Here is a 12,704-nt window from a genome sequence, read left to right on the forward strand (position 1 = left end):
TATTAATGCATCTCCATGCCAGTACCAAATTACTACATATCAGATTAAAATAAGAAATTGTTCTGAATTATAACTTTTTCCTCTCAGATCCAAACGAAGGACTGACCATAAGAAATTATAAAAATATAGAATATATAACTATGAAATATATGAAATACCTAAACAGACATCCACTTGCTTTGAGCACATCTATTCACTATATAGCATAAACTCGTCAAAAAATAATCTAATCACCTAACAAAAAAAGAAATAATATGAACGTTTCACAGGGGTGTTAAAAATCACACCATCGCACTCACTGTCGTCCCCTCTGTCCCGCTTGTCAATCTCCCGCTGTCGAATCTCGATCGTTCCGCGTCGTAAATACGAGCCATATGATCGCCGGCCGTCTCTGAATCATCGCCGCAGAAAATATCCACGACCCCGAAGGTACAACCTACTCCACGCTTTCCACCTTCGAAAAGGTACCACCAGTTCCTCGCTTTAATATCCAATTCCTTTCTAAGAATTTCCTTCCTCACACAAACTCTCTTTTAAATCGCATAATGAAAAAAGAAAGAATAGAAAACCACGAACCTTTGTTCCTCTTTTTTTCTTCCAAAAGACACGACAGTCGCTTTAACCGCGTTTAGAGTTCCAAAGCGCGTGAAAAAAATGCCAAGCTCCTCGGGGTACGCGACAAGACGAGGGCGTCACACGCGACACACATTCACTCGACTCGAAAAAAAAAGGAGGCGCTAAGGGAGCAAAAACAGCGAAGAAAGACATGGAAGAGAGGAAAAAGAATTGAAAGAGAGAGGAGAAACAAAGAAGACAAGGATAGAAAAAGAAGGAACGAACGATAGAAGAAGAAAGAGAAGAGGCAAAAAACACGAGAGTGGTCCAGCTCGAAGCAACAATGCCTTTTTCATCCTTCTTTTACTTGCACCTCACTAACGACCGGGAGCACGCTATCCAACCTTCTTGCTCGCCTTTTTGCTCGCTTTTTTATCTCTCGACCCGTCGCCCCATCGTCGAACGCGTCCCTATCCCTTCCCTATTTTCCCCCCACGGCCATCCCTTCCCTTTTCCACCCTTGTTTTTTCTACACCGGTACACAGGAAGGCAGGAAGCTTCTTCACGCGACGTACCTCTCTTTTTGCCCCTCTGTTCCTTACTTCACTTGTTTCTCTCTCACCGACGCACCACCCTTTCTCGACCACCTTCTTCTAACTCGTTGCTTCGTCTTTTTTCCCCTTTTCCGTCTTCGTCGTCTGTTTCTTCTTGCTCTTCCTGTTTCCCTTGCGTTTCCTTCTCGCGGCCACGGCCGTGCGGAATTCGAACCGGGGTTCGATTTGGCGGCACCCGGTTTGAGCCGGTCGGCATAACTGCGTTCGAGTAGACCACTCACTCCCGGACTCGTGGCCTCTTGCCTCTTCTCTCTCGCTCTTTTTATGTTTCTCTCTCTCTCTCTCTCTCCCTCGCTCGTTCGCTCACACTCGCCGTTTCGCTCCCAAGCTCGGCTCTACCACCTCTCGAACGTTCTTCTTAGTACTCCCTCTCTTTCGCACCAGTTTAACGGTCTTTCTTTGTCTTGCGCTAATTTATCGCTGTCTTTGTTGGTAGTAATGGATTTGAGGTGATTTCATTTGGCTCGAGCGAGAATAGAAGGTTGCACGGAGGTTGAAGTGGAGTTTTCGTGATTTGGGAATTTTTGTCAGATGCAAAGCACCAAATGAAACAAAAGTTGTGATATTGGCACTTTAGAAAACGCAATACTCCATAAATGACATAAACATCAGAATGCTGGAGTTTTTGAAACATATCTCTGTTTCAAAGTCTTCGGACAGGTGTTGTATTTCATTAAAATTGTATCAACCCTAAACTTGCATAAATCAAAAAACACATTTCTGTCTCTGTATTAGTTGTTCAATTGTGCTCTATACAATTATGCTTCTCTTTTGTTAAAAGTATCCTTATAATTAGGTATTTATCGTTTTAACGCTAAGATTATAGATAGCAGTAAGATTAATTCATTCAACAGACTCCAATGAAATGTCATGATAGTACTATAAACTATAAACCTTACAGCTTATACGTATATATTCATATTTTTATTAATACTGTAAAAAAGTAGAGCTTGTATTTTAATTATAAAAATGTTGTAACGTGCATTTTAACTTCGATATTGTAAATTCATGCTTGTCCATTTTTCTGTATTCACACTTAACACATTGTAAATGTATAACCATCCATTGTCTAGGTTTATTAACTACAACCAGCTGAAAGTACGCATTTTATTACATCTAATATCAGAAATACAACCAATTTTTACGATGGTTATTAATTATTCTCTATCCGCAAGTAGTTCATTCGAGATAGCTCGTAACTTTACTACACTGTGAAAGATTGAAAAAATCTCCTTTCATTAATTATCTTCTAAATAATAACATCATCGCACCGTGAAACAGATAAAAATCTCTCGCTTTCGATGAATTAAGAAATCCAACCCTCCACTGAAACACCCACAAAACGCCTCACCTCCAAGAAAAATGCAATCACTAAATCACCACAAGAGAACCACAAGAACATCCAACTACCGCGTTCCAAGTCATTCTAAACTCACGAATCTAGGTCTTGGCGATAGTCACGAGGTGTCCTCCCGGTGGTAATCGAATTTAGTCCCATCACTATCATCACCCTGATCTTCTGCTTCGATTCTTAGCCTTGTTCCTCACTTTGGATCACCAATTTTCCTTCCTTTTCCATTTTTAGCCCCTTCTCCGTTCGTTTCGTTTTCTCTTTCGTAAACACGGTTCAACGTTGCTGTATCCCGATTTTCTCCGCCGCCTTTTTTACCCCTCCACGTTCTGTTATTCCTCCCCACCCCATTTACTGTTTTTCTCTTTCTCTTTCCGGTACCCTTCTCTCCAACACCCAACACACTCGCGCGCACACCTTCTACCGTAATGTATGTGTACACACATACAGGCATTAGTAACGCGTACCACGCTATCTTGCCGATCTAAAATTACCCCAGAAACGAGGAACGGCCGCGAGGCGAGTCTCTCGCTCTCTTCCGCACGCTTCTTACCGCTAACACGCACGCGAGTTCCGCCCTACCAGGTGGAGGATCGCTGGATCACAGTCGTGGATCGGTTACGGGGTCGATGGATCGGTTTTCCTAAGTGGCCTTCCATGAGTCTTCAAGTATACTTAGTGCAAGCGATATAGTAAGATAAAACGTTAACCCTTTGCGCCCTGAACAGCGTTCGAAATTTTATCCTAATTGATTATTCAAATTAACTGCTTCTCACAGATATCCATAATGGAAATATACATATTTTTATATTCCCCTAATAAATATTTATATCGGTATATTTCTGTCAAAATTATGGTATAACACGAAAGAATATGTTTTATAATAATCTGACAGTGTAAATCCTATATGCTTGTTGGATCGTCACACGAGCTGTTCGGAAAAATACAGGAACGCGTCGATGTTGCTGATCACACGGTGGGTCGGTTTTCTTAAGCGGCCTTCCGAGGGTCTTCAGATATACTTACAAATGGTGTAAACGATATAGCGCGGTTGTCAAATAAATCGTTAACCCTGTGCGGTCTGAGCAACATGCGAGATCTTATCACAACTGATTCATGTAGGTACAATAAGCTGCTGCCTTCCAAAGGTATTTACAATTTGTCTGTATTTTCATGTTTTTGTAACTAATAGTCTACATCGATATATTTCTGTTGAATTAAATTATAATCAGATTGCGGATTTTTATGCATTTATGGGAGACTTAAAGATGAAAACAATGCATATCATGTGCAAAAATATATTTAACGAAATATTGAAAGTAGAATATTTATCATAATATCTAGTAAATGAAACAGATAATTGTTTGAATCCCATTTCTTTAATTAGTCTACAAAAATGTTTTAACTTCTGATCGATTTTACGGCCTAACTATGCATTTCGCTTCCACCGTCTATAACAAGTATTAGGTCTGCGAAAAGAAGGTAAAAAAGTTAGCGGAGAAGAGAAAGTAGTTATAATGATGGATAGGATGAATGCATTCAGGCAATTGGCTTGGTTAATGCTGTTTGTCGATGTTGTTTGTATATTGATTCTTTCGTGAGCTAAGGGAATCTGAAGTAATTGGACATGTTTGAACAGGGTGAAGAATGGTGTTCTGTTTTTGTGGCTGAAATGTGTAGGGTTGAACATGTTGATTTTAGTTCAGGTCTAGTTTTAATTTCTTAATAATTTACTTTTCTTCTTTTAATACGTCAGAGGAGTTAACGACGTGTAATTGATCTTTCAATTTAAATTTCACTATCTCTGTAAAAATTAATAATTATTTTGTAAGTTACAAGAGTCTAAAGTAAATGAATACGCTGGAATTGAATTGAAGATACGACTTTGTGTAATTGCGTGATCGTGAAAATTTCTCTTTTGTATAGTGTTAAAGGATCGGCAATCTGTGTATGCATCTTTAATTTAAATTTTACTATCGTGAGATATATCAAGAAGAAATCATTTGTTTAATACAACTTTCCCTCCTCCTATTTCTTTCATAATATTTCTAACAATATATTATTGTTGCACACGGGAAGCAAAAGGGTTGATCAGATTTCGCATTCGAGTGTTCGAGGATCGGCTAATAATCCGTGTAATTCGACGAACAACGATCACCGTGACAATTATACGGTATTGTTTGTAACTAGTGATCAATGTGCCAGCGGAGGGTGTTGCGGTTACGGCGTTTAAGTTCCGGGTAGAAGATACGCGGAACGGTGAGCGCTGTATGTAAATTCCTGTGGCACATTTCACGCGCCATAAACTTATGAATGACCGGTGTGGACAAGTCCGTTCTGATGCGTTGCTCGTATGCTCCGCCAGGGTTGATCCATAAACATGCGACGCGGAGAATTCCTAATGATTACAATCACGCGGGAACGTTGATCGAGGCTATGAATGAAAATTGGACAGGGGTAACGCGCGTTTCACGCCCAACCATCAAAGAAAATGCGTTAGTAGAATGCCAAAGGAAATGTATAGTATATATCGGGGCTCCAACTTGATTCAAAATTATGTTCTCATTACTGATCAAAATAATTTAAATATGTAAATTTATATTTTCACGTTGTGTATCGCATAATACATTTTCAATATATTGTTGTGATGCAAAAAAAAAGTAATATGCTAAAGACATAAAATCCTCTGCTTGCGTATCGAATTTTGCTGAAAGATTGTCCGCACGTGATAAACATTAATTATTATCAATTCTCAATTGATTAGATTATTAATGACAGCTTAAATTAGGATGCAGAATTTTATTTTATTTTGTATTTTTGTATTTATTTTGTCTTACACGATATAAATTATCGGTTTTATTTGTTATTAGATGGATGAAAAATACAAATTAAGATTAGAAATAAGTGAATACAATTGTGATCGCCTCTAACCTAACGATACTAATGGAGGATTAAAGATCGTTTGTCTGAGTTTATGATCTAGGTGTTAACGTAGGTTCGAGATTATTTTGGCACTCCTTCCTGTTATTTTAAATAACTTTTGAGTTAAATTAGAATCAAAATATATTGCACTCCACTTTTCAGAAAATAAATGATCTCTCAGAAGAGTAATTTAATATTTGAAAGAATTTTAGTTTTGATTATATAAGGCAAATATACATGGAAAATAATGACGGAGGATATTGTACTTGAATCCTAGTACCGAAACATATTAACAAATACAAGTTACGTGTAACAATACGACATGCAATTTTGTAAGATTAAAAACATCTTCTTGTACATTTTTTTTATCAATATTCTCCATTAAATAGATACATATAACAATGTATAAATATAATCAATATGCTTCTTTTATCAGAATTTTCAAACTATAACTTATCCCTGGCATAAAGTAAGACACATTTCATTAAATAAATATAAAATAGAGATTTAGGAAATCTTTCATCGTAAAATACGTATTTATTTCATTTTACAATTAGTATAAATCTTAACAAATTTCGCTTACGAACCACCATAAGAATCACTCGATCCAAGCAATAATTACCTTAATCCTTCGCCAATTTCCCAATCTCCACCACTTTCAAACTATTCAATTCTCCAAATATGCATCACCAAACTTCAAAACGAAGGCGCCTAGCAAACACTTTCGAACTGACTCAAACCATCTGCTTCTAACAACTCCTAATTTCAACGGCGCGAATCAGATCTATTACCGTAAATATACGTACAAGTTTCAAGAATAAATATGTCAAATCTGAACGCAGCTGCTTCGTTCATCATTCACGATCCCTCGCCTCCGGGTTAATCATCCGGTGGTCCAAAAGAAAAGTTTGGACGACGTTCAGGAGAAACGGACAGTCGTGATCCGGACGCGGGTCCACATGTCACTGGGTGGCCTACATTTACAAGTTAAATCCACACCGTGTTCCACTGTTCCAGTCTATTATAAATTGGACTGTCGTCGAGTAAGTGCCGCATAGTAGAACCGTGAAGAGCTTCATTATTCCGGTCTCCGCGCAGTCCGATTGCTCAGGGACGAAGAGATAGAGGAACAGATAGAGATTCGAATGTGCTATGTGTGGGTGTTGGGGAAAGTGTTTGGAAAGTGAGCGTAGAGGATAAGTCAAAGCGGAAAAGCGAAAGTGAAACGAAGTATTAGGCTTTATAATTTCAAGATAATTAGGCGAGGTACTCGTGGTTACTCCTCCCATTTTTAGTATATTGCGCCTTGTTCCAAAGTCTCGTGAACGTCGCTTCTTCGCTTCAATTGACTTCCTTAGGGAAGACCTACAAATATCAGTCTTCTTTTTTTATTTTCGTAGTATTTTCTTTTTCCGAGAAAAAAATATTTTCAAGTGTACCCTGAACAAGTGCACTGGAATGTTCACGAAACGTTGGAACAAAACATGACAAACCAATCAAAACCTGATCAAAATCAGGAGAATCAGAAATATGAAACGAAATTGTTGAGTACCTTTGATTTCATGGAGTGAATTGAACTTCTGTGCACGATTTTGAATGTGTGAAATATATGCAATTCTGTTTTTACATAATGCATTCACTTCTGAAGAAACGTGTCAATAAGAATAGCGCAATGAAAAGATAAAAAATTGAATAATTGTAGCTTGTTCTTTAATAAGAGAGATGTTTAATACATATTAGAATTCAATACTTTAACTAAATCAATTAATCTATTTTTCCAGGAAATATTCCGAAGAATTCTGATGTTTCTTGTCACTTTAATTAAAATTTACTATCAACCGAAGAAACATCAAAATTCTTTAAAATTAAACAAACAAGATTTCCTTGGCAAGAATCGTGTGTATGTTTATTATTAGGTGCATCCGTCTTCGAAGGATCACGCGAATTAAATTTGCGATCTATATAAGCTTTCATTGAGTCTATTTAGAAACATTGGGTCTAAATCTAAACCTAAATAACTATTTTTATTTATAGAAATTGTATTCAACGCGTAATTATTTCAAACTTCTAATTTAATTCAAATATTTATTCGTGATTACATTTACATTAATATCTACGATGAAGTATATTTAATCGTGGTAAAAGATGAAGGCCAAAGGTTAAAAACATTATAACCTACATTTCCTGCCTCTTATATAAGAGTAATTTTAAAATTCAATATGCTGTTAACCAATTCCGCATCAAAATTATCTTTCCTTTTGACTTAGAATTAAATATGTAAAAAATGTTAATAACATTAACTATGTAGTCTAATATTTATTAAATTAAATCAACATAACAACTAAAGAGATATCTTTTAAATATCAAAATGTCGCTTCTAAACAATTTGTCTAGTATCAGACGCGCCAGTAAGTCACTAATACGTGACAAATACGTTCTGATTTATCCGAAGAATTTATATTGATGTTTTATTGTTAGATAGTGATTGTGAATGAAGGACAAGTAGTTAATCGTTCAACACTTACACGTAATTTAATTTGCTGGCGAAACTGTTTTATAACCTTACCTTGTCACCTTGTCCATAGCGCAATAAAAATTCCTGCAAGTATATATCGACTCATAATCACGTCCAATCGCTCGATTAAATGCCGTTGCTCTCCGCGTGCAATTTCCCGGGGATAGCCGCGACAGGTTGGCGCTCGAAGAATGACGACGAAGAAAAATGCAATTTCGCGTGCACGCCGATTCGGGAATTCCAGCATGCGCGGCCGGACAAACAAAAACGAGTTAATTAAAAGCTGGCTGCCGCAGAATAGGTGGAGAAACGAAGCCTGTGGACACACAATGCCGCGTTTCCTGCGTGCCATCCGGCCTACGTATGCATATGCATACGCATTCGCACGGAAGATGCAATTTTTTGCCGCGTGGAATGCATATTCCGTCGATCACAAGCGCAGCAATTTCGGACAAGCGGTCACGATCACCGGCTCCTAGGGAATTTCACGGCCAACGTCCATTCCCCATGGATTCGTCAACGAATGTCGCGTATTCCATGGATTCCGGGCAGCTGCAGTGAGGTTATGTTCATAATGGAGTTCGTTGGCTATTGTTCGGATGGGTTTGGGTTAGGTTTCAGACAGAATTCATGCTGGATATCCGAATTGTGAAGGTTTGTTCAGGTTTCAAGCAGGAAGTTTTAACTTTAGTTCGGAAATTTTGGCTAACTGCGATTTTTTTAGAAATCTATGTTTCAGAATTTGCAGTAACGTTATATTCACGATAAAATCCAATGGTTATTGTTTGGACGAGTTTAATGCTGAATAACTGGTATACGTTTAAATAGCTGTCTAAATAAGATTAAATGTTTATTTAGATTTCAGACAGAATTTTAGTTTCAGTTTGGGATTTTTGAAACACCGTGGTTTCTTTCTAAATGTATGTTATGTTTCATGGATTTCGAAACTCGCAGTCGCATTGTTTTTATAATGAAGTTCGTTGATTGTTGTTTGGATGAATCTGAGAATCAGTTGTGTATATCCAAATGTTTGTTCAGGTTTTAGGCAAAGTGTTTCAGCTTTAGTTTGGAATTTTTGGCAGACTGCAAATAGTTTTATACGTGTAATGAAATTCATCGTTTCTTGTTTTACTCAGTCGAGAGGATGTATAATGTATATCTAAACGTTTCATCGTGTATAGATTTGTAATAATTCCTGATCTCTAATAAATTTGTAATGGTTCAATCTAGTGGATTAAATAGAATTAAATTCTAGGCTGTTTAAGACATATTGAACTGAAGAGTGTACAGATCCATAATGTAAATATGAGAGGATTTGAAAACGTTTGAAGTGAACGAAATTGTAAAATTTTTACAGATAAAAGTTTGCAGTAGTTTTTGAAAGACTTTTTCGTTTTTACCAAGCTGGAATATAATTAGTTGGTTAATTCTTATTTTCATTTTGCACAAAACTGGCTTCATGTAAGGACATTAATGTTGAAATGTTGCCTGTGCAAGTTAATATTGTGAAGATACTTGTACAATTTTGCAAAATATTATATTATATTATAATAAATGTTAAATTATACACCGTCATAATAGAGTCAGTAAATTATCTTAGAATTGTTTATTCAGTTTACGATAACGATTCTTTACAAATTGATTTCTGATATCTCCGACGAGAATATTAGCTAATTGAGATCCGTGTGATAACAGAGTACTCAATGTACATTATATTGAAAGTACATCCAATACTGAATATATACTAGGTATATTTATGTATAAAATACATATTGTATGAGAGCACCATAATTTAAAGGACTGCATATTAAAGCAAGCTATAATTAAAATTGTTCTCCAACTACTTTAGATGAATTTATAGCGTAATATAAATATATGATTCGTATCTTTGTATGAAAAAATGTATATATGTTTCTCAAAATCGTGATAAAATTTATTCAGTCCCTAAAAAAGAATGGCGTCCGGAATTAATTAAAACAAGAAAAATATTATATCCTTTTGATAAAAATCTACAAAAATTTCCATTACTTTCGTAATTAAAAAAAAAAAGAAGAGTGCAAAAAGTTCTTGATGACACTGTGAGAAATTTTTACAAAAATGACAAGCTGTTTAACATTCTGAAAACATGAGAGCATAGAAAGCTCTATCTCAATAAATCGTCATATATTCTACCAAAAAAATGTTTCCATCGTGTATAGTTCGTGATGTAAAACCAGTGTCATAAAAAATTCATCAGAGAACTAATTTTTCATCTGCGATAAAGTATTGCAAAAGGCTCGTGGCATATTCTTGGTAATGCAGACTGATTGTAATAATCGCGAGCAAATTAAATTGCGATTCACGTCGCGAGCACAAAACTCGTTAAGGACCCATGAAAATTGTATGGAAAATAAATTGCATGGCCCGGGAGCGCGGAATTACCTGGCACATGCAGCCCGGATTCATAGGAGTTAATGAAACTTTCAGCTAATGCACACAACGAACAATAAATTAGAGGAGGCAAAAGGAACGCAGAGAGCGTAACGCGATTTGAGGAAACAGCATGATTTTTCCTCACGCTTCTAGTGGTGGATTTTGTTACATTTACTAAACTCTGCTACTATTTTATCTTAATAAATAAATTGCACTCGAAATCTAAATAAAATACCTGATGAGCTAAAAATATAATTTTCAATAAGTTTATATATATATATATATATATATATATATATATATATATATATATATATATATATATATATATATATATATATATATATATATATATATATATATATATATATATATATATATATATATATATATATATATATATATATATATATATATATATATATATATATATATATATATATATATATATATATATATATATATATATATATATATATATATATATATATATATATATATATATATATATATATATATATATATATATATATATATATATATATATATATATATATATATATATATATATATATATATATATATATATATATATATATATATATATATATATATATATATATATATATATATATATATATATATATATATATATATATATAAACTTATTGAAAATTATATTTTTAGCTCATCAGGTATTTTATTTAGATTTCGAGTGCAATTTATTTATTAAGATAAAATAGTAGCAGAGTTTAGTAAATGTAACAAAATCCACCACTAGAAGCGTGAGGAAAAATCATGCTGTTTCCTCAAATCGCGTTACGCTCTCTGCGTTCCTTTTGCCTCCTCTAATTTATTGTTCGTTGTGTGCATTAGCTGAAAGTTTCATTAACTCCTATGAATCCGGGCTGCATGTGCCAGGTAATTCCGCGCTCCCGGGCCATGCAATTTATTTTCCATACAATTTTCATGGGTCCTTAACGAGTTTTGTGCTCGCGACGTGAATCGCAATTTAATTTGCTCGCGATTATTACAATCAGTCTGCATTACCAAGAATATGCCACGAGCCTTTTGCAATACTTTATCGCAGATGAAGCCCGAATAAATTTAGATTTTAATATATATAAATATGATGTTATAATATATACATATATAAGATAAATTAAAAATTCTGATAAAGAACATAATTTTTCTGAACTAATGACTGATCATGTTACCCTCGAAGAGTCAGTCGTACGAATTATAAAATTGTCACGAAGAAAATTGAAAGATAGTAAGTATTTTAATCGCGAGGGTTAAAACGAAGGTAGCGCTCGAGTTTTACATGGTTGCAGTCGACGTAAAAACTCGCGTTTCGTGACCCGTCAGATCGCACGTCTCGATTAAAGGAATCGAGGCAAGGAACTCCTTTGATCTGGAATCCGAGGCTCGACAGGCCGAAAAGCTTGGAACGATGGAGAAGATTGCGTTTTACAAATGCTCTATCAATCTTACAACAACTGTTAATTTTCCAAGATGGAAGTACGACACTTGATTGACTACCAACGTATTTCGTTAAAATTTCTTTCTTAACAATGAGATTTTAATGTTACAATATTTCACTCGAATGAGAAAGAGAAAAAATCGGACAATATTTTAAGCTATTATGTACTCTGTTCGGATATATTCTATGGGCATAAAATAATAAAAAATGGATAAATTGCGCTAAGATAATCCGCAGTTTTCCTAAATAGAATAAAGAGATTCGCGAATTCTCGAAGAACCGCGCATTAACTGAATTTATTGATCAATAAAGTAGCCAGTTAACGTCATCCATAAATTTAGTAATTCATTTCCACTGGCCGAAACCCCTTTTAATTTATGTCTATTGTTTATTCATTATACCGTTTAATCTTTGATAAATTCATATACCCTTTTGAAATCGTTATTCAAAGCGATATTGGATTTTTAAAAGATGTGAAAATATAAAGTAGAATTATTAAATGTACAGAAGCAATTAATTATTTAAGTTTACGAGATCTGAAACATTATTTAAATGTAAATTAAGGACACGCGGTGGTCTTATTATAGCGAAACGTACTATCTGTGTCTATGTACAATCTTTTAAATTTATTTCTCCGCTTTAACTAAGCAGTTCTTATCTCAAATAGAAAACCTCCAATATTAATAGAATGTATGAACAATAAGTTGAGAGAAAAGATTCTGATTGCATTCAAAATGTGAAAAGTTTCATTATATCAACATAATACAATTTTAAAATAATTAAAAATTTCAAAGGTTAAAAAGTCATATATACGTATTACCAAAGTTTAAAATATTCTAATAAATGTCCGAA

At 34.7% G+C, this 12,704-nt stretch overlaps 2 protein-coding genes across 4 annotated transcripts in view; one reads left to right on the plus strand and one right to left on the minus strand.

Moving 5' to 3' along the window:
* Positions 1–1,394, minus strand: part of LOC105680879 — a 59,447-nt gene extending 58,053 nt beyond the window's left edge. For both annotated transcript variants that reach the window (XM_024368219.2, XM_012386621.3), the window contains exon 1: positions 1,131–1,394. The gene's annotated coding sequence lies outside the window, so the exon portion shown is untranslated. The remainder of the gene's footprint in view (positions 1–1,130) is intronic.
* LOC100749595 (tyrosine-protein kinase transmembrane receptor Ror) overlaps positions 1–12,704 on the plus strand; it is a 356,505-nt gene that overhangs the window by 149,073 nt on the left and 194,728 nt on the right. The gene's annotated exons all lie outside the window — the stretch shown is intronic.

Source organism: Bombus impatiens, unplaced genomic scaffold (genome assembly GCF_000188095.3).
Source record: "Bombus impatiens unplaced genomic scaffold, BIMP_2.2 scf_0406, whole genome shotgun sequence".
Classification (NCBI taxonomy): domain Eukaryota; kingdom Metazoa; phylum Arthropoda; class Insecta; order Hymenoptera; family Apidae; genus Bombus; species Bombus impatiens.